This window comes from Hyperolius riggenbachi, chromosome 7 (genome assembly GCF_040937935.1).
Source record: "Hyperolius riggenbachi isolate aHypRig1 chromosome 7, aHypRig1.pri, whole genome shotgun sequence".
Classification (NCBI taxonomy): Eukaryota; Metazoa; Chordata; class Amphibia; order Anura; family Hyperoliidae; genus Hyperolius; species Hyperolius riggenbachi.
The window spans coordinates 66335450-66358279 of record NC_090652.1 but is presented as its reverse complement, the minus strand read 5'-3'; the positions used below and the strand labels follow the sequence as shown (position 1 = coordinate 66358279).

General features: G+C 44.6%; 1 pseudogene; it reads left to right on the top strand.

Moving 5' to 3' along the window:
• The first annotated feature begins 7167 nt into the window (after window positions 1-7167).
• LOC137526280 (U2 spliceosomal RNA) lies at window positions 7168-7286 on the top strand (annotated as a pseudogene).
• Window positions 7287-22830: the final 15544 nt, after the last annotated feature.

Genomic DNA, 22830 nt, shown 5'->3' with positions numbered 1-22830 from the left:
AAAATGGATTTTAAAGTTAAATCAACACTTTAAATGCATCTATTAATTGGTAATAAGTGGTTTTAAACAGGTAAATACACTTTAAGCAATCACAGAGGTGAAAGTGAGTCCCAATGGCACCTGGCAATGATGGTATCACTGGAGGAGGATGAGTGGCCGACGCCACAAAAACAACCAGAGAGGTTTTTGTATTTTTTTTTTCCTTGCAGCGATAGCAATAACATGGCAGCAGAGTTTTCTGTGGCCGTTGGCGGTGGGAACGCAGACTTTAGTAGTAAAATAAAACATCAGCGGCAGCAGGATGAGGACTAAAGCGGTCAGTGCAGCAGCACATACCGACCATGGCAACTCACTGGTGGTACCACAGCATGATAATGCTGCCCAAAAAATTACATGCATCTGTGGCTCCCATCCGTGGGTGGAGGTCACAGCAAGTGTGGGGCTGCTGCTGCTGGGAGTACTTCTCACAGCGGAGGTCTGGGATAAAGTAATGATGGGCTGCTCCGCCGTCATCATGTCCATCAATGCCTGTGAGTCTCTCTCCTGAATGACCACACGGCAACCCAAGGTGCTGAAAATGGGCAACATCGGTGTCGGCTGACTTGGCACAGGCTGTGCTGCTAATGGACGCCTCTCTTCTGCACCCCCTACAGCTGAGTACCCTATCCCTGGCCATAGTCCAGTTCCAGAAGTGGCGGAGGCAATAGCACTCCTTCTCCTGCCTCGTCACTCACGACCCCTGCCAGACATGAATACTATGCACAACATTTTGAGGTGGAGAAAGTGTACTACTTTTTACAGTCAATACTTATGTGCGGGCCTGGGGACAGACGGAATGTAACAAGTGGCTTTTATTGATTTTTCAGAAAAGAAAAACAAAAAACAAAATACTGAATACAGTCAAATAAAACACGAAAATCAATGGACAGCACTGTGATCTGCCTGCACTATGCACACAGCAAACTAACTGACTAAACTTAGTGACTGAACAACTGTGGCAGTGACTGCAACTAACTGAAGTTGATCACTGGCTGGCTGGCTTAGCTAACTAACAAGTATACAGTAATAGAGCAGTAGAATCAGTGTGAAGTTGAACTGGCCTGCACTAAGCACAGCAATCGGTACCCTCTCTCACTGACAACTACACTGACTACAACTAACTTAAGTAATCACTCACTGGCTAGCTAGCTGAATACAAGTATCAGATACAGTATAAGGGCAATGTAAGGACTGAAAATGCTCTTGCTGATGTACAGTATGGCCTGGAGATGATCCTCTCAGTGTCACAGAGTCTAGCAAGGACTAAGCTCTAGAAATAGTCCCCACTTTATATACAGGATTGGATGCTAGGGCCTAGCTGGGGGCCTCCGATTGGCCCAGGGATGTCAATTTTGCCCATTATCGCCCAATCACCACCTAATCACAGATTTCCACTGCGATCACGGCCATAACCGCATTCCGAATATTTGCAATCACAGAATTTCCGTGGCCGTTTCCGTGATCCAGAATCGATCACAGATTCGGATTCGGCAGTCAAATAGTGAAAAAATGCTAGTGAATCACGGCACCTCTGCCCCTAAATACCACCCTCCTAATTTGTGGCAAAAAGATATGGATATGGATTTAGGTGAAATAAACAGGGATAAAGTTATTGTCAAATGAATGGGAGGAGTGGTGAAAGGGGAAAATCATTGTTGTCAGGATGGGTAAAACATCCGGTGGTGTGAAGTGGTTTAATATGCCATGACAAAATCAGTGTCGTACCTAGAGGGGTGTAGGCATAGTTAGTGCCATGAGCACCACAGCACCATGGGCTCTATGTGTGTCCCTAATTATGGATACACACAGACAAAGCTGCTCATTCTATCCAGGGGAGAGATGAAAGAATGTGCCACTAGGGGGAGCTCCAGGAGAGAGAGTGCACTGAGCTCTATCAGAGAGAGAGAAACATGCTGAGGAAGATGGTGGGTTGAGTTGCAGAGAGCGTTATGGGGTCACTATCCGGCCAGGCAGCTGAGGGATCATAGTCATGCCTGAAGTAATGAATCGCAGCCAGATAGCCCCGCCTGCCCTTCACAGCACATTTCTGCACACTAAACTTGCAGAACTACTTGTGACATGAAAACTCACACACCCCTGTGCAAATGAAAACACACATCAACTGTGTATAATAGCCTTACGTCACAGAAAGCTTATGTTTATATATGTTATTTTTGTAACAAAACTATAAGCCTCATGCATTCTAGCTACACACATTGATCTTATTTAAAAGATCTCAAAAGACCAGCCAAGAGACAGATCTCTATCTGATTGAATCTGATCAGAGAGAGATCTGTTGGCTGCCCACACACCACAGGCCAATTCCTGATCAAATTCCACATGACAGCTTTCAGGAATAGCCCTTGTGACGCTGCTGTGCTCCCAAGTGTTATAAGTGCTCCCTGGTGCCCATGTATTAAGGTACTTTACCTGTCTGCTGCCATTGTGTTTCCGCCAAGTGTCCACTGTACTTCCACATTGACGCCCCATGTTGTTGCCAGAGTGGGGCACAGGTGTGATGTCATACAAGCGCCCCATGTACTATATGCCGGTAGTCACGTGAATACAGAAGTACAGCGGACACTCGGAGGAAATTCAGCTTAGGCAGATAGGCAGATATTTTAATTTTTAATGCATGGGCACCAGGGGGCATGTATAACATTTGGGGGGGGGGGGGGGGTAGGGGAGACAGCGGCCAAGGGTTTTGTCATGTTTGTTGGCCACGATAGCGTACACCATTAGCATGTGCAGTTGCTGCATTCAACTAATTTTGGCCTAAAATTGGTCAAATCATTGATTGGGCATGCTTGTTGCTACTCCAATTTTCATCCAATTTGATAATACTTTTCAAAAATCATGTAACCTGTTATCTGGGGAACATGGCTACTTAATTTATCTACAGTGCTGCCCATAATTATTCATACCCCTGGCAAATTTTGACTTAAAGCTACTTTTATTCAACCAGCAAGTCATTTTTTGACGGAAAATGACATAGGTGTCTCCCAACAGATAATAAGACAATGTACAAGAGGCATTATTTTGGGAAAAAAAACCATTTCTCAGCTTGTATTTACATTTGAGCAAAAAGTGTCCAGTCCAAAATTATTCATACCCTTCACAAACTATCACAGTCAAGGCTGCACCTGAAAGGAAAACCAACAGAGGCAATGCAGAGCCCCACTGGGGCTAAATACATGCCTTAAATGCAAAACAGATGCACACATTATTTACTGAAGCTAACACCCTCCTTTGCCTGTTTTGAGTGCTAGTTGTGTAATATTGTCCAGTTACTGGAGCTCTGCACATCCATGCAGATTGATCATTCAGGTATAACTTCTGTTTGAAAGCACTGCCATGTCAAATTGAACATAACTATAGTAGTGGCTAGTTGCATTCATTGCTTCAAATCTACTTCAAAATTTTTAGATTAAAATTAGTACATAATTTGCATCTGTTTTGCATTCAAGGCATGTATTTAGCCCCAGTGGGGCTCTGCATTGCCTCTGTTGGTTTTCATTTCAGGTGCAGCCTTGAGCACTATCATTTGTCTGTCTGTCTGCTTTGCAACTCTCATCTGGACAAAGAAGAAGACTTCGGTCTCTGTGTAGAGATAGCTCGAACCCCAGATTTTGGGACCGCGGACGCGAACTTCCGTAAAAGTCTGAGTTTGCACAAGCCGGGCAGACCGCCATAGACTTCAATGGGCAGGCAAATTTTAAAACTTACAAAGACTTTTTCTGGCCAGAAAAGCGATGGGAAAGTTGTTTCAAGGGGTCTAACACCTGGACTGTGACATGCCAGAGTGGGATACACACCAAAAGTCCCTGGGAAAATTACGTATTTGATGCAGAGCAGGGTTATAATCCATTAATAGAGATGTTGAAAACCCGCAGACTTTGGTTCGTGAACCGCAAACGCGAACTTGCAAAAAAGTTTGCGAACCGGCGAACATCACAAACCGCAATAGACTTCAATGGGCAGGCAAACTTGCAAAACTACAAACACTAATTCTGGCCCCAAAAGTGATGGGAAAGATGTTTCAAGGGGTCTAAAACCTGAAAGGGGGCATGGCAGAGTGGGATACATGCCAAAAGTCCCAGGGAAAATGATGAATTTGACGCACAGCAGGTTATAATCCCTAAAGGGCAGAAATCACATTGCATTCCTAAATTGGAGGCATAAAGTGCTTGAAAACATCTTGCTTGTGTAGACATGAATCAGGGTGTATAATTAGTGTACTGCTTCACACTGTCAGACCAAACTCACTGTGTAACACACTGCAAACAGCTGTTTGTGTAGTGATGGCCGTGCTGGACTTGTGCGCACCATGGCAAGAGTGCAGGCCATGGCGGTTTTCAAGCCCATATGGTTGGGCTGAGGTAGCTCAATGACAGAATAACAGTGACTGAGTGTCCAGCTGATCAAATTTGGTCTGTCCACAACTGAAGCAACAGCCTTATTATCTTCTTGGATCAGGTGTGCCCCCCAACTCACTCATATAGCCGGTCATTGCTTCATTGTGATACGCAAGCCCCTTCACCGCGGCAAGGTAATGATCACAAAGGGGAATTGACACATGTACATTCCTTTTGTTTTGTTGTTGCAGCCGCGGTGCAGCCAGAAAAATTAGGCAGGCATGTACACGCACCAGAAAAAATATTATAGCGGCCGCTGCTAGCAGCGGCCTTAAAAATTCAGGAATCCACCTGGAGTCCTGGACCCCGTTGGTGGTGGCGGAGAAGGCAGTCAAGCGGCCTGAAGGCAGAGATGCTGTTTGGGGGCCGACTTAGTCTTCGGGCAGGCCTGACCGGGCTTTGCAGACCAGGCATCCATGTTCAGATGGACCCTTGACCCAATGCTGTGTGCCAGAGATGACACCACTTGCCTTTCAACATCATGGTATAGTTTGGGTATCACCTTTTTTGAGAAATAATTGCTGCCTGGTATCTTCCACTGCGGTGTGTGGCTTTGCTTTTGTGTGCTGCTTTTCCTCAGGTGGTCATCCCACGGCAGTTTGTGATTTTTCATCATGTGCCTTCCTAAGGTAGTTGTCCCTATGTGGGTCTTGGTCTTTCCACGGCTCAATTTTCTGTGGCAGAGAGTACAGATGGCATTGCTCTCATCTGAGGCAGACACACAAAAAAAATTCCACACTGCTGAGCCCTTGGATGATGGCACTTTGGTGATGGCTGCTGACAGAGTGTTAAGTGGGGTGCAGGGAGTCAGAGCAGGAGCAGGAAGATATGCCATGTTTCCATGCGGAAGCTGAGGAAGATGAGGTGTTCTGTGTTAAATAGTCAACTACGTCCTGACAAAATTGGGGGTTGATGGCACTTGCCTTTTTTTGAACACTGTACTTTGGTCGAGGGCCGCGCGAAATCATGACAGCACAACCTTGAACAGACCAGCTGGGTGGCCTGCTTCTGGCTCTGCCTCTGCCTGTTGTTTTGTCCATTTTGGGGGTGATGAAGTGAAAGGTATGCACTGACTTGGCTAATACAATGTGCAGTCACACAGGTGCAGTGAAAGGTATACACTGGCTGCTATATAAAACAGCGTGCGGTTACACAGAAGCAGTGAAAGGTATGCAGTGACTGGTATATAAAACAGCGTGCGGTCACACAGATGCAGTGAAATGTATGCAGCAACTGCTATATAAAACAGTGTGCGGTCACACAGATGCAGTGAAATGTATGCAGTGACTACTATATAAAACAGCGTGCAGTCACACAGATGCAGTGAAATGTATGCATGCAGTGACTGCTATTTAAAAGAGGGTGCTGTCACACAGGTGCAGTGAAAGGTATGCAGTGACTGGTATTATAATACAATGTGCAGCAGTCACACTAGGCACTGAATGTGCTGGGCCTGGCACAGTATAGCAATTAGCAAGAACCAGCTGCGACAGACAGGGCTGTATATGCAGTGTCAGTGGGCCACACACACAAAAGAAAACACATCAGAAGAACATTAGCTCTCAAAAGAGCTGTTTTGGGGTGCTTTTCAGCAACAAATATCAGCAAGGCGCAAGCTAACAGACCTCCTAACTATTGCTTTCCCTATCTCTCCAATGTCTCTCCCTTCTTTCACTAATACAGCAGCACACAGAGTGAGAACATGGATGATGCTGCTGCCTTGTATAAGGGGGGGGGGGGGGGGGGGTTCTAGGAGGGAGTGCAGCCTAATTGGCTGCCATGTGTCTGCTGACTGTGATGTAGAGGGTCAAAGTTTAGCCCAATGGTGTAGTATAGGGGGGCGGGTCGAACCTGCATAAAGTTCACGATCCAATGCGATTGCGAACCTATGTTGTGCGCACTAATAAGTTTGCATGCAAACCGTTCGGGACATCTCTATCCCTAAAGGGCAGAAATCACATTGCATTCCTAAATTGGAGAAATAAAGTGCTTGAAAACTTCTTGCATGTGTATAAATGGATCAGCAGGTAGTGTAGGTAGTGTACTGCTTCAAACTGATAGACCAAACTCACAGTTTAACGCACCGCCGCAAACAGCCGCAAAGGGTTGTCATTAGTTGACACTCCCAGGACATAAAATCTCAGTCCTCTGGGCGGCAATGTTTGTGTAGTGCTGGCCATGCTCATGCGCACATTGGCGAGAGTGCAGGCCATGAAGATCAAAATTGAAAAATATGGGTTTTTTTTGTTTTTGATTGAAAACTGAAGAGTTATTTATCGAATTCTTCACTGTTTTTTTTTTTTTTCCTGATATGTTACTTTGATAACTGTGGTAATTCCAGAGCTAATACATGTTAACTAAAGCTGACTTGCACAGTGCCATAAATAACTTGTGCTGTGTACAAACACCTGTTCCTTCTCAAGTTGTAGTATCTGTTTTGATCGGTTTCAGGGAAAGGTAGGTTATTGAAAAAAAATATTTTGACAGTTATTTATGAATAGATTTTTTATTTATAACAAAGTAAGAAATACAAATTTATTTATAAAAAATTAAAAAATTCAAGGTAAAAAAATAATTGTAAGTGATACTTTTTTTAAAAAAGTAAACAAAGTCAGCACAGGCTGGCAGCAGCAGTCCTGCTTGCCATTCGTGGTGGGGGTGTTGTCACCCAACTCCAATGCAGAGCTATGCAGTGGAGACTTGCAAGCAATGGAACGCTTCTCAGCTTTTTTGGCTGAGATCAAGTGTAGTATCTGTTTTGATAAGTTTCAGGGAAAGGTGGGTTATTGAAAAAAAAATGTTTTGAAAGTTATTTATGGTTATGGACAGATTTGTTATTTATAACAAAGTGAGAAATACAAATTGGTTTATAAAAAAAAATAATAATAATAAAAGTAGGGATGGGACGAATCCACAATTTCTTCGAATCCGAATCCGGATCCGAATCTAAAAAGGTTCTCGAATATCTCGAACCTTTCGAATCCCGAATCTAACGAATCCTGCACATAAGAATTGTGCGATCCATGGTATAGTTGCCCGCAGTATAGGTACCCAGGCATAGGTGCCCGCAGTATAGGTAGCTAGGTAAAGGTGTCTTCAGTATAGCTAACAAGGTATAGGGGCCTTCACTATAGGTTGCAAGGTATAGTGGCCTTCAGTATAGGCAGCAGGGTATAGTGGCCTTCAGTATAGACAGCAGGGTATAGGGGCCTTCAGTATAGGCAGCAGGGTATAGGGGCCTTCAGTATAGGCAGCAGGGTATAGGGGCCTTCAGTATAGGCAGCAGGGTATAGGGGGCTTCAGTATGGGCAGCAGGGTATAGGGGGCTTCAGTATAGGCAGCAGGGTATAGGGGGCTTCAGTATAGGCAGCAGGGTATAGGGGCCTTCAGTATAGGCAGCAGGGTATAGGGGCCTTCAGTATAGGCAGCAGGGTATGGGGGGCTTCAGTATAGGTAGCAGGCTATGGGGGGCTTCAGTATAGGTAGCAGGCTGGGGGGCTCAGTATAGGTAGCAGGCTGGGGGGCTCAGTATAGGTATCAGGCTGGGGGGCTCAGTATAGGTAGCAGGCTGGGGGGCTCAGTGTAGGTAACAGGCTGGGGGATCAGTATAGGTAGCAGGCTATGGGGGGATCAGTATAGGTAGCAGGCTGGGGGGGATCAGTATAGGTAGCAGGCTATGGGGGGGATCAGTATAGGTAGCAGGCTGGGGGGATCAGTATAGGTAGCAGGCTGGGGGGCTCATTATAGGTAGCAGGCTATGGGGGGGATCAGTATAGGTAGCAGGCTGGGGGGCTCAGTATAGGTAGCAGGCTGGGGGGCTCAGTGTAGGTAGCAGGCTGGGGGGCTCAGTGTAGGTAGCAGGCTGGGGGGATCAGTGTAGGTAGCAGGCTGGGGGGCTCAGTGTAGGTAGCAGGCTGGGGGGCTCAGTGTAGGTAACAGGCTGGGGGGCTCAGTATAGCTAGCAGGCTGGGGGGCTCAGTATAGCTAGCAGGCTGGGGGGCTCAGTGTAGGTAACAGGCTGGGGGGATCAGTGTAGGTAGCAGGCTGGGGGGATCAGTATAGGTAGCAGGCTGGGGGGCTCAGTGTAGGTAGCAGGCTGGGGGGCTCAGTGTGGGTAACAGGCTGGGGGGATCAGTGTAGGTAGCAGGCTGAGGGGATCAGTGTAGTTAGAAGGCTGGGTGGGCTACCTTACCTACACTGCAGTAGGTAGCTGGGTCATATCCTCCTCCTCCCGCTCCCCACAGCCTCCTCCGCTCACCCCCCTGCATAAATAAGCAGAAGCAGCCTCTCACCTCCAGCGTGGAGTGCAGTGCAGCAGACTTCACTTCCTAGTTTCCCCTAGTGGCCGCCTGACCGGCTCTTACTGATGATGTAGTAAGAGCCAGTCACTAGGGGGAATAAGGAAGTCTGAAGGAGGTCTGCCGCTCCGGGCTCCACGCTGGAGGTGAGAGGCTGCTGCTTCTTATTTATGCGGCGGGCGAGCGGAGGAGGCTGCGGGGAGGAGGACACTTGCGAGCGGGGGAAGCGGCGATGCAGCGTCGGGATTCGGCGAGCGGAAAATGGCGTCGGGATTCGAATCCACGAATCTCGAATATTTCCTAATATTCGAGGGATTCGTGTATTCGCCGGATTCGTCGTCCCATCCCTAAATAAAAGTGAAAGAAAACTTCTAGTTTCAATTATAATTTTTCTGCTCTCCCACCATCTCAGGCAAGGATGTGGCATTCCCACTCACTACATATGTGTAATGAACACTGCAAACCTCAGCCCTGACCATCTACAAAGGTTGACTGTCAAATGGTTCTACATGTTCCTTCACCATGAGCCTTCCTTTCAGCTGTGTGATAAGCCACAGTGCTAAACCCCCCTAAAGACCAGGCTATTTCTGTCAAAATAGGCCACTGCAGCTTTAAGGCCAAGCTGCAGGGCCACACAGCACAGCACACTAGATTCCCCCTCTTTTCTCCCCACAAACAGAGCTCTTTGTAGGTGGGGTCTGATCGGTTTATTTATTTTTTAAAAAAATATTTTTTTGTTTTTTTTTTAAATATTTTTTACTATGTATTTAATTTTTTATTATTTTAAACCCCTCCCTCCCCCCAGCCAGCCAATCATGGCGATCAGCTCTCATAGGCTGCACCCTATGTGAGCCGATCGCTCTCTTGTGCCTCAGGGGGACAGCCGTGTCACACGGCTGTCCCCAGCACAGCGCTGCTGCAGATCGCAGTGCTGTACTTACTAGAAAGACAGCGGTTTTGCCGTCTAACAGTCTCCTGAGCGGTGATCATTGCTCGGAGACGGAGACTGAAGGCGGGGTGGAGCTCTGCACCCCAAGCAGTAGATGCGTGTGCAGCCTGCGTGCAATCTCCTGAATTAGCTGGCCCCAGGACTTAACACCAATTGGCGTTAGGCGGTCCTGGAGCTGCCGCTGCGGCCAGGCCCATTGGTGTGGAGCGGTCGTAGAGTAGTTAAGTGTTGGCTACAGCGGCTGCGGACATCATTTTTTTGCCCATCGACCACAAAATAACCTTGCTACCAATAGTTTTTTATATTTGTGTGGTGCTTTTATTAATGTGTGCATACCATTGGTGTTTGTGTTTTGAGATCAGGTGCTTTCGCAAAACAGTTGTCCCTAGTTGGGTTTTAGGCTTCCCACGACTCAGTTTCTTTTGGCAGAGGTTGCAGATGGCATTGCTCTTATCAGAGGCACACAAACAAAAAAAATGCATCACTGGTGAGCTTTGGAATGTCGGCATTCGGGTGGTGGTAACAGCAGGCGTTGAAGGGCGTGTTGGCTGGGTGACCCCAAGTGTATCACTAAATGCATCATGTGTAAATAACTCCTCTGACACATCAAGTGGAGCAGCTGGGTTGCTAGTGATAGTAGTGTTAAGTTTTTGTGTGAAACCAGAAGCTTTGCAGGAGAATGATGGTGCGTCATGGAGGTTCAGAGCAGAAGCTGTGGAAGATGTGGTGCGCTGTTTAAGCCAGTCACCCACATCCTCAAAATTTTGGGGGTTGAGGCGGGTATGTGCCTTCTGAACACTGTACTTTGGTCGAGGGCCGCACGAAATCACGCCAGTATGACCTCGAAAATACCTGCAGGGTGGCCTGCCGCTGCCTTTTATTTTTCCCATATTGGGGGTATGCAGTACTACTAACAATATTCAATAGTGGTAGACAGTGTGTGTAATCACAAAGAGGCACACAATAAGTGTCAAATACACAGCAGTTATGTGTGTGTGTATCACTGGGCTCTGTGTACTTTAACACACACACAGAGATATCCTATATAGTACTTTCAATCACAAATACATTTGCAAGCTAAGCACTGCTTATGCTAGACAGTGTGCTGGCTTGCTTGCAATAGTTAGAAGAGTATAGTAGAACTACAAGGGCCAGCAACTGATTGTGGCCTGTCTGCAGTGTGTAGCCCAGATATCAATAAGAGATACAGTTGGAAGCTAAGCACAGCTTATGATGATAGACAGTGTGCTGGCTTGTAATAGATAGAAGACGATAGTAGAACTGCAATGTCCAGCAATGACTGTGGCCTGCCCTGTATGCAGTGTCTGAAACACACACACACACACACACACAAACACACACACACACACACACACACACACACACACACACACAGACACACACAGACACACACAGACACACACAGAATAGAATGTGAGTCCTCAAAAGAGATTTTGTTTTTGGGTAGTTTCAGCAATAAAGAACAGCCTAGCTAACTGTCCCGGTCTCTCTGTGGGCTGTATGCAGTTTCAATCACAAAGGCAGCTATGGTATAGTACATTCAATCACAGATACAGTGGAAAGGTATGCGCTGGTATAATACAGTGTGCTGTCACGCAGGTAAAGAGGAAAGGAATGCACTGGTATAATAAAGTGTGCTGTCACACAGGTACAGAGGAAAGGTATGCACTGATATAATACAGTGTGCTGTCTCACAGGTACAGAGGAAAGGTATGCACCGGTATAATAGAGTGTGCTGTCACACAGGTACAGAGGAAAGGTATGCAGTGGTATAATAGAGTGTGCTGTCACACAGGTACAGAGGAAAGGTATGCACTGATATAATACAGTGTGCTGTCTCACAGGTACAGAGGAAAGGTATGCACCGGTATAATAGAGTGTGCTGTCACACAGGTACAGAGGAAAGGTATGCAGTGGTATAATAGAGTGTGCTGTCACACAGGTACTGAGGAAAGGTATGCACTGGTATAATACAGTGTGCTGTCATGCAGGTACAGAGGAAAGGAATGCACTGGTATAATAGAGTGTGCTGTCACACAGGTACAGAGGAAAGGTATGCACTGGTATAATACAGTGTGCTTTCACACAGGTACAGAGGAAAGGTATGCAGTGGTATAATACAGTGTGCTGTCGCACAGGTACAATGGGAAGGTATGCAGTGGTATAATAGAATGTGCTGCCAGTGGTGGGACTACAAATCCAAGCTGGCCTGGAAACTGTCTGTGGGATGTATCTATATGCAGTGTCACCCACAAAGACAGCTATGCTTTAGTAAGTTAAATCACAAATACAGTGAAAAGATATGCACTTGTATGTTAATACAATGTGCTGCTAGTGGTGGAACTACAAATCCCAGCTGGCCTGGAAACTGTCTGTGGGCTCTAGGTATGCAGTGTCAACCACAGAGACAGCTATGCTTTACTAAGTAAAATCACAAATACAGTGAAAAGATATGCAATTGAATGGTAATACAGTGTGCTGCTGGTGGTGGGACTACAAATCCCAGCTGGCCTGGCAACTGTCTGTGGGCTCTATCTATGCAGTGTTACCCACAAAGACAGCTATGCTTTAGTAAGTTAAATTACAAATACAGTGAAAAGATATGCAATGGTAATATAGAATGTGCTGGGCCTGGCAAATTACAGCAACTAGGCCCAGCAGCAACAGGGCTGTATCTATGCCTGTCTGGGGTCACACACACAGAAAAAAACACATCAGAAGAATATTAGCTCTCAAAAGAACTTTGGTGGGGTGCTTTCAGCAACAACATTGAGCGAGGAGCACGCTAACAACAGACTAATGTTTTCTCTAACTCCAAATGTCTCTCCCTTCCTCTCACTATAGCAAGATCAGCAGACTGAGAACATGGCCAACGCTGTGGTGTTTTGATGTGGGGGGGGGGGGGGTAGGGGTCCGTGGGTGAGTACAGCCTGATTGGCTGCCATTTGTCTGCTGACTGTGATGTAGAGCTTCAAAGTTTAGCCCAATGACGAGGTATAGGAGGCGGGTCGAACGCGCTATGTATTCGCTGTGGGCGCGGGTAGCTGATATCCGCGCAAACTACCCACCGGACAAACCGTTTGGCCATCTCTACTTCTGTGTTATGTACAGATGAAACAAAAATTGAATTGTTTGATCACAATGATGCTTCCTTCATTTGGCATAAAAAAGGAGAAGCCTTCAACCTAAAGAACACCATAAGCACTGTCAAACATGGTGGTGGAAACCTAATGCTTTGGGGGTGTTTTTTTAATTTTGGATTGGACACTTTTTGCTCAAATGTAAATAAAAGCTGAGAAATGTATTTTTTTCTACAATAATGTCTCTTGTACATCATCTAATTATCTTTTGGGAGACACCTATGTCATTTCCCATCAAAAAATGACTTCCTGGTGGAATAAAAGTAACTTTAAGTTAAAATTTGCCAGGGGTATGAATAATTATGGGCAGCACTGTATATAGGGCACACTTAGCTACCTAATTATTTTCTCTTGACACATCTGGCTGTTTAATTTGTTAATTGTGAGGAACCTGGCTACTTAATTATTTTATTTGGAGGTACATGGCTACTTAATTATTTTATCTGGATGGCTGACACTACTTAATATTTTTATTGGTGGGCATGGGACTTCTTTATTAATTATGTGGAGACGTGGCTACTTGATTCTTTAATCTGGAAGCATGTAACTATTTATTTAATTTTAAGGCACATGGCTGTATTCTAATATCTATGTTACCATGGCTACTCAGTTTTAGTGCTTTGAAGTGCTTTTTGCCAAAAATTTCATTGTAGTGCCAATATCACTTTTAACGTAACTTTAAAGGATACCGGAGCTGAAAAAAACAATTAAAAACAGGGAGAGCAGACATCACCTGTGCCGTTGCCCACCGCTCCCCCCTCTACACCCCACATTGTACCTGAAAATACCCTGGAACTTCTTCTAAGTCACTGGAGTCAGTGTGGCTGTGCAGGCACTGGCCGGGCTGCCCCGTGGCCAGGAGCGCCCTGCACAGGCATATGATGTCAAGCATTTGGCATAGTGATGTCATACACGTGCGCAGTGCGCTCCCGGCTATGGGCAGCCCATCCAGTGCCTGCACAGTCACCCCAACTCCGTCAACTTAGAAGAACAAACAACAAACAAACACAGAACATTTATATTGTGCTTTTCTCCTGGCAGACTCAAAGCACCAGAGCTGCAGCCACTAGGATGCACTCTATAGGCAGTAGCAGTGTTAGAGAGACTTGCCCAAGGTCTCCTACTGAATAGGTGCTGGCTTACTGAACAGGCAGAGACAAGATTTGAACCCAGGTCTCCTGTGTCAGAGGCAGAGCCCTTAACCATTACACTATCCAGCCATCCCAGGATGCTTTCAGGTACAATGTGGTGTGCAGAGGGAGCAGTAGGCATCGACACTGGTGACAGTATTTGCCTGCTCCCCCCATTTTCCATGGTTTCTTCAGCTCTGGTATCCTTTAAGAGCCTGTACAGTTTCATATTACATAGCTAGAAACAACCACTTATTTATTAGCCTACTAGTATTTCAGCATCATAATGTTAGTGGAGGTCTATAAAGTATGATAATAATAATAATAATTATAATAATAACAACAGTGTTGCAGCTATGATTTGATATGACACAGGTCAGAGCTGCACATTTTTGCAGCTAAAAACTAGGGATAGCCGGGAATGCCCATTTTCAATTCAGTGGACATTCTGATTTCCGCCAATGCCAATTTCCGATTTCCTTTTTTCCACTTTCCAATTTTCCATATTTGCAATTTTCCAATTACTGAGGAGTATTTTATTTGTCATCCTTTGCATCAGAGAATGCAAAAAATGAGAGAAAAAAAACGGAAATCAGAATCTTGTGATTGTTCCCTGGTTACAGCATCCTTCCTCAGCACTTCCTGATTTTAGTTCCCCTATTACTGTGTGACCTGATGGCACCCGTGTGCCAGGGTCATGGATGATGTATAGCGCATGTGCGTCGCAGTTCACACAGTAATAGGGGAACTGTAACCAGGAAGTGCAGAAGAAGGACACCGTAACCAGAGGGGATGGCACCGTCACGTGAACAGCGGAACGATGGCCTACAGGTGGAGATTGTAGTGAAGAGGAGTGTGGTGACTTCATCCTGAGGGATGGATGACCAGAGTGAGATGGACGAGGAAAGGATCAAGGCTGCTGGATCAGTTAAGACCTTCTCTGCATACTTTGCTATACTTAATTATGTATCTTTGGAATATAAGACATACCAATACCCCCAAACCCCCAAAGAAAAAGTGTGTCTTACATGAATACGGTGTCTATTTTTTTTTAATTTTTTTTTTAGGTTCACCACACATTTACTTTCAGATATTGCTCTTGCACAAAAGAGACAGAAATATTTTGCATTTTTTATGTGTTTTTAGGAGCTCAGTGTGTCTTTGGCAGAAACACCCAAGAAGGTTTCTCTCAAGGCCTCCTTCAGTCTGGGATTAGCCAGGACAAGCAGAACAGATTGCAAAGGGCTGAAAGAGGACGTAATTATAATTAATAACCAAATCCTAAATTGCAATTGGGACAAAACTACAAGAGAGAGTATGAGAACTAAAGGATAGAACCCCCCATAGAATATCAATGAATACATCATCCTGCAGACAACCTTCTCATAGGCCTTCCTATGGTCAGCCGCAGGAGTTTGCGTGTGCGCTTCCATTTTATGACTGTGTTTCCTCAAGGTCATAATTGTAGATATCGTAGTGGTGAATATCACTAAAAAAGGGATAACAGTATCAGCTATAAGACTGACCACAATAGCTGAGTTTAATTGCATTAATTCTGTGATAATAGAGGGAGATACATCTGTGAAATTAGTCTGTTCTGAGTTCACGATAATCAAGCTGGTAAGAAAGCTGCTATACAAGGACAGTACAATGTCCACCAATAACATCCATGGTACAAGGACACTGACCTTCCTCTTTATCCAAACAAAAAATTCCGACTTGAAATGAAAAATTTTTATGAAATAAAAGGAACTTATATTGGCAGTAAACCATGCACATGCGCTCAGAGAGAACAAAACCAAGAAGAAAAAAGTATAAGCCGTATCACTCCTGGCAAAGACTCCAAGACAAGAAAAATAATCTACCAGTCCAATAGACATAATTGCATCAAAGAACACATTAGCAATGCCTAATGAGAGCAAGATTTTGAAGCTGCTGCTGACAATTTTTGTTTTGACAAAATCCTGTAGAACCACAGATATAATAAACCCATTGAAAAGTACACCAATGATTATCTCTACAGCAAAAACAATGGCAAAAGATGGGTTATTGTGTTCTTCATGATTCATATCTGCCATGGTAGATCATTTATTTTTATTTGTTTTTCAAAAATGGGAAGAGTTGGAGGTGTCTCCCAAAAACACTCTGAATAAGATGTTCAAATACTTGCTGAAGTTATGAAAGTGATCAGTTGTCCTTCGTTAAAAATACACGGAAATTGTACATTGTCCCAAGGTACAGAAAAGATTATTTGCCACCAGATCAATTCCTGGCAGTATTTCCAAAGGACCTGCTGCTCAAACCCTCTCACATCTGGGTGCAGGGAAGGAAGGGGAGAAGCAGCTGATGAGGATTGTTGAAATGTGTCACAGTGAGTCTTAAAACCTTTTCTCTGGAGGGATGAAATTTGATTATATTCAAACTACTTAGTTATAGAATTACGGCTTCTAACTATATAGCTGAAAGCAAATATTATGCAAAAAAAATTTTTCTTTCATTACGTGGAAGGCTTTTACACTGTCGTTAGAAGAAGGTTCGGTCATGTCCCTGACAATGATTGTGAAAAACAAAAAAAACATTAACTAGAAACAAGTAGAAGAACAAAATGAAAACACAAGGGTACCAGGAACCCAATTTAGTAGCATGTTAAAAAAAATGTAAAGGTGGCTACACAGAAAAATCCTCCACTCTCGATCAACTTTTAAAGTGGACCTGAAGATAGTTTAAAAAAAAAGTTTCACTTACCTGGGTCTTCGGCCAGCTACCTGCAGATGCCCTGTGCCCACAATATTATGAAACGATCCTCCAATCCCCCGCCGCAGCTTACTTTCGTTCATGCCGACTTGCAAGTCAATGTCCATTGCGCCTGCAGGGGCCTGGCCGCGCGTGTCCTCATATGCACTCCCTTGGCCAGAGCGTCCTGAGCAGGATGCAGTACAAAAAAATCTATACTGTGTTTGCACAGTATGCTCCCAGCGACAGGAGCACGAACATGGACACATGTGGCCCGCACCATGGAGGCGCAGTGGATGGTGGCTGCATGAAGCAAAAGCGAGCCACAACAGGGGACTGGAAGATTGTTTGGTAATGTCGTGGGCACTGGGCAGCTACAAAGGGCTGGCAGAATCCCCTGGTAAGTGAAACTCTTTTTTTTTTAAACTATCTCCAGATTTCCTTTAACAAAAAAAAAAAAAATTTGATCAGATTTTTCAAAGAAAAAAAAAATTAGATTTTTCTGGACAATGTTCTTTTTTATCCAGTTGCTGTAAAATGGGATGCTTTTATTGTATCATGTGTGGCTGAATGATTATTTTGATATCGGCATTTCTGATCAGAACTCAGAAATCGGATTTCTGTGGAAGTACTGCATTACCACAACTCAATAATTTTAGCCCAATGACAGAACTCAGAAGCAATAAACCAATCAGAGAATGGAGAGTCAACTCGGATGTGTTTGGCCAATCAGAGAATGCAAAAAAATACCCCCAAAAAAGACTCAGAAATTGGAAAATGGAAATTGATAATCAAATTTCTGCTGAAAAACTTACTTACTACAACTCGTTAATTGCAGCCCTATCGCAGAACTCAGAAGTATTGGACCAATCAGAGAATGCAGAGCCAACTCGGAAGAATTTGGCCAATCAGAGAATGCAGGAGCCACACGGAGGAAGTGGGAGATACACAGGGTAGCTGGAGACACATGTGAGGACAATACAGGGAGTAGAGATGGCCCGAACGGTTCACCGGCGAATGGTTCCAGAGGACCTTTGGGTGGTTCACGAACGCAAACTTTCCCAGAAGTTCAGTTTGCCCCCATAGTGCACCGTTAGGGTCAACTTTGACCCTCTACATTACAGTCAGCAGGCCCGTTGTAGCCAATCAGGCTACACTATCTCCTGGAGCCACCTCACCCCTTATATAAGGCAGGAAGCGCCAGCCATTAGAGTAGTTCGTGTCCCTGTAGTAATTAGTGAAGGGAAAGCTGCTGGCACACTCTCATAGGAAAAGATTAGTTAGGCTCTTTTAAGCTTGTTAGCTTGCTCCTGACTGATTGTTATTCCTAAAATAGCACCACACAACAGCTCTTTGGAGAGCTAATCTTGTTCTTGTGCTTTTTTTTTTTTACCCTACAACTCCACCTCCTCCTTCTCTTCCTCTCTTGTCTTCCAGGGAATTGTAGGATGTCAAAAGCCAGCTTACATACATTAGCTGGGAATTGAACCCAGGGCAACTGCTTTGAAGGCAGCTATGCTCACCACTATACCACCAACACTACATGCTGAAGCCAGCCTAGCATGTACCATTGTGATATATCCAAGAGAAAAATGAGCTTGCTTAGGGATTTGTAGGATGTCAAAAGCAACCTCACATACATTGGCCAGGAATAGAACCCAGGTCAACTGCTTTGAAGGCAGGCTCACCACTATACCACCAACACTACATGCTGAAGCCAGCCTAACATGTACCACTGTGATATACCCAAGAGAAAAATGAGCTTGCTTAGGGATTTGTAGGATGTCAAAAGCAACCTCACATACATTGGCCAGGAATAGAACCCAGGTCAACTGCTTTGCAGGTAGCTATGCTCACCACTATACCACCAACACTACATGCTGAAACCAGCCTAGCATGTACCATTGTGATATACCCAAGAGAAAAATGAGCTTGCTTAGGGATTTGTAGGATGTCAAAAGCAACCTCACATACATTGGCCAGGAATTGAACCCAGGTCAACTGCTTTGAAGGCAGCTATGCTCACCACTATACCACCAACACTACATGTTGAAGCCAGCCTAGCATGTACCATTGTGATATACCCAAGAGAAAAATGAGCTTGCTTAGGGATTTGTAGGATGTCAAAAGCCAGCTCACATACATTGGCCAGGAATCGAACCCAGGTCAGCTACTTGGAAGGCAGCTATGCTCAACACTATACCACCAACACTACATTCTGAAACTTCTTGGAGCAGACTTACTTCCTACCTCCAAAAGACACACATACATCCCCATAAAATAATTCAACAGCATGTACAATCTCTGTGGCACAATCGGTTAGCGCATTCAGCTGTTAACCGAAAGGTTGGTGGTTCAAGCCCACCCAGGGGCAGCCTTGCCTTTTGCATTCAACAGTTGTCCAAAGAGAACCCTAGATAGCCATGTAGAATCATCTCTTTCTCTCTCTGGGCTTGAGCCACCAACCTTTTGGTTAACAGCTGAACACGCTAACTGATTGCACCACAGAGACTGTGCACACAGTTGTTGCTAAACGATTTTATGTGGATGCATGTGTGTCTTGTGGAGGGAGGAAAAAAGTCTGCTCCAAGAAGTTTAACGCCACTTTAAACAAAACCTGTATATATCAAATTTCTACATATATTTCTATGATCCTTTCATGATGACAAAGGCCAGAAAGAAGTAGGCAAAGGAGTGCCCATTTTTCCGTACGGCTAAGCGGTCTCACTCACTTTTTCCTACAACAAAGCATCTGCTGTACAGCAGCAGAGTGGTGCAGCAGAAGTGTGCTGAGCCCATAACCCAGAGGTCGATGGATCAAAACCATCCTAGGCTAGGTGTACTTTGGTTTTCACACCTTACTTTACCGCATGGCCCAATCGGTGGCCATACTTCCGTAAGAGAAAGTGTCATTAGGGCCTTGCTGTCACATAGATAGTAGTGTAACTATTGCAACTAATGTACCCTTCTTAAACTTGAAGGTCATATACAAAGGTAAGCAGAGTGGTGCAGCGGAAGCGTGCTGGGCCCATAACCCAGAGGTTGATGGATCAAAACCATCCTCTGCTAGGCATGATTTCATTTTTGCACCTTGCTTTATCGCATGGGCAAAACGGTTTCCATAGCCCTGTAAGAGAAAGTGTAATAAGGGCCCTGCCGTAACACAGATATTACGGTAGCTAAGACTACTCCTGGGCCTTTCTTGTAGTTGAAGAGATGAGTGAACTGTGACACCACACTTAAAAAAAAAACAAAAAAAAACAGCAAACAGAGAAGCTTCCCCGTATTGGAGCATTGGATTTGGAAAAGTCTTAAGCCAATGGGTTGTAAGACACAAGTAAGCTTTAGGTTAGCAGGAATGGTTGCAGGGCCACCTAGCTTTTCATCCTTCCCACCCTTGCCCTGGAATCTTCCAGACTTCAAATTGCTGTCCATTGCTGTGTGTATTACACCAGCATCATCCCGGGGGGCACATGATCTTTCTGAAGTCTTGAATTGAAGCCTGTAAGCAGTATCACCATGTGTCCCACTGCTTTCATCTAGCAAATTAGGCAAATAAGCAAGCTCATTTTTCTCTTGGGTATATCACAATGGTACATGCTAGGCTGGCTTCAGCATGTAGTGTTGGTGGTATAGTGGTGAGCATAGCTGCCTTCAAAGCAGTTGTCCTGGGTTTGATTCCCGGCCAATGTATGTAAGCTGGCTTTTGACATCCTACAAATCCCTGGAAGACAAGACAAGGGAGGAGGAGGGTGCAAGAATTACATTCCCTGATTGATTGAGAGGCGCTCACTTCTGTATCTAGACCCATTGAGTTATACTCCTGTTTGCCTGATGAAGCAGGACCACACCTGCGAAACGCGTTGCACTAAGTGGAGTTCAATAAAATATTTTTGTATTGATATATTGTGACTCAATTGAGTTTTATATTTTTGAGGGAGGTAAGTCCACCTGAACATCCCCCTCTTTTAGACGGTTTTTAAACGTTTTTATTCTACTCTGGCGCCTCTGTACACCAAGCCTTGCTGAAATTCCCTGATTGATGTATACACATGCAAGATGTTATAATGTAGTTTAGGCCTGTAATTTAGCATTGGATGTGATTTCTGCCCTTAAAACAATTTTTTGCGTCAAAATCAGTTTTTTTTCCGGGACTTTTGACGTCTAACCCACTCAACCATGTCTCCCTCCCTTTGAAACATCTTTTCCATCACCTTTCTGGCCAGCATAATTTTTTTCTAATTTTCCAAGTTCGCCTCCCCATTAAAGTCTATTGCGGTTCGCAAAAGTTTGTGTGAACTGAACTTTCAGGGTAGGTTCGCGAACCTAAAATCGGAGGTTCAGGCCATCTCTAACAGGGAGTCTCTGATGTAGCGGCAAGCGAGCTGCTCTTATTGGCGGACTTAAGTCGGGGACTCCCTGTATTTGGCTTATAAGATGCTGGTACTTTTTTCTCCTCATATTTGGGGAGAAAAAGTGCAACTTAAATGCCAAATAATACGGTACTCCATCCATGATCCATAACCACAAATTTGGTTAGTTTTCAATCTTGCAGATCCAATGTTGTTAAATCAATACATGTTTTCCCAAACAAAGGCTCCAGAAACAGCACCAGTGATATAACAACTTTTTATTGATTACACATAATTGATATCACAATAGCAAGAATAATATAGTAAAAACACTTAAAAATGCCAATAAATCATTACCAGACAGAATAAGGTCATTTATGTGAAGAATAATCTCTCAAGCGATTGCAGCAGTGGAGCAAAACGGTATAGATGAATACACCTGAGTGGTTCCCAAATTGGGACCCCACCAGGATGAAACCCGGGTTTCACAGCGTACCGATGAAAAGAAATATGGATTTATTTCATGTGTGTGTGACCAGGAAACTGACCAGTGTGGTATCTGAAATCATACAAACAGCATATAGCAAAAGTTCACAATTCATTGAAATTCATAAATCCCAACACAATCCAGATAAATACCTATAACAATTGTGCAAACACAGCAAGAAAACAATCACATCTATGAAAGCTACATTATTAAAGTGCAGATGAAACTGCATACAGTAGAATAAGCAAAGCTTTCTACTGCTATGGTGCACTGAACAGTGAAGTGAAGGAGTCATAAGGTGATTCTCAACCCTGGGGAACATGTCACGGATGCAGCAACTGCTCATCAGTTATGGTGATGGTGGAGAGACCTGGTGGCCCAAAATACCAGTCTGTGACAAAGCTTTAGAAGCGCTCAAGTGCTGTTGTTGTTAGTATGCCCAAGTGGCGGTGTTTTTAATATGCCCAAGTACCGGTGTTGTTTTTATGACCAAGTGCCAGTGTGTTGTAAGTATGCCCAAGCAGAGGCGTATCTAGAGGGGTTCAGGCATGGCTTATGCCATGGGCGCCACAGCACCATGGGCGCCATGGCTGTCCCCTCCTCCCTCTGCCCCCTCCTCTCTCGTGCTCTACTACCGTACTGAGGGATGCCGCTTGTTACTTATAGTTGGTGGGCTAACTCTAGCAACCTTTACTGCGGGAGCTACTTACATGGGGGAGGAGGGGGACTCGACTAAATACCTATGCTGAAAGGGGGGCACCTCTGGCTACCTAAACTAGGGTGGACACAACTCTGGATATCCATACTGGAGGAAAACCTCCAGTATGGATATGGGGTGCAATTTCAGTGTTTGCCATAGGTGCTATATTACCCAGATACACCCCTGTGCACAAGTGCCGGTGTTGTTAGTATGCCCAAGTGCCGTTGTTGTTAGTATCCTGTGTTGTCAATACACTTTTTCTTTGCTTTAAATTTTTGATGGAACAAATGATCACCTTTTAGTTAAAGTGTACCTGAACTTAGGAAAGAAAAAGTTAGATACTTACTGTACTTCATTAGAGGGAAGCCTCTGTGTAGCCCAGAGACATCCCCAATAGGCTTATATCCCTCCTTTACCGCGCTGGAATCCTTTAAAAATATTCAATTAGTGGTGCTCGGACACCCCCAATCACGAATTCGAGTGATCACGAATTCAACTCCGCCCACTTATAATGATTGACTCATGATCACGATCATGAGTAGAAAGGGATATCCGACTCGAGTGCG